The 564-nt window shown below is 57.3% G+C and overlaps 1 protein-coding gene across 1 annotated transcript in view; it reads left to right on the top strand.

Annotated features, from left to right (window-relative positions):
- The window catches only part of TASOR2 (transcription activation suppressor family member 2), a 46,194-nt gene that overhangs the window by 42,762 nt on the left and 2,868 nt on the right, over positions 1-564 (top strand). The gene's annotated exons all lie outside the window — the stretch shown is intronic.

The following is a 564-nucleotide window of genomic DNA, read 5'->3' as shown; positions in this document are numbered from 1 at the left end:
CGATGGAGACAGGAGCGTCGGGGTGACGCAGACAGAGGACGGGGTGGGCTCCCCGGGTCTCCCAGGAGCGGGTGTGAGCTGCAGAGAGGTGCAAATGCTGTTGAAACACAGCTGTGTGCGCAAAAGCATGTCTGCCTTGAGCAGGTCCCGTGCTTGCTGGAGCTAAAGCACTGTCCCAACGTGCTGTTTGCCGGAGTGGACAGCCCTGAAGATATAACCGGTCGCACGTACCAGGAGCTGTTTCATACCGGTGGCTTCGTGGTGTCGGACAACGAGGTGTTGGAAACGGTGACACTGGGTGAGTCTCGCTGCGGCCTCTCTCTTGGATGCACAAACACACCATCTTGGCTCCCGGGCTTCTCTGCTGGTTTACTGATGCCTTCTGAAAACTTGCCATGGGTGTCTTCCGCTCCTGCTTTAGTGGGGGAAATTCTTTCCCTCTGTTTGACATTTGTAGACCCCATCTGGATAGTGGGTCCAGGTCAGGGCTTCCAAAACCATCTAAGTACAGTGAGGGCTGCTGAGATGGTCAGGGGCTGGAGCAGGGGTCGGTCAAGGACGGCC

This window comes from Egretta garzetta, unplaced genomic scaffold (genome assembly GCF_000687185.1).
Source record: "Egretta garzetta isolate BGI_Z169 unplaced genomic scaffold, ASM68718v1 scaffold260, whole genome shotgun sequence".
In the NCBI taxonomy this organism is placed as follows: domain Eukaryota; kingdom Metazoa; phylum Chordata; class Aves; order Pelecaniformes; family Ardeidae; genus Egretta; species Egretta garzetta.
The sequence above is the reverse complement of the archived record's forward strand: the minus strand, read 5'-3'. Positions and strand labels throughout refer to the sequence as shown.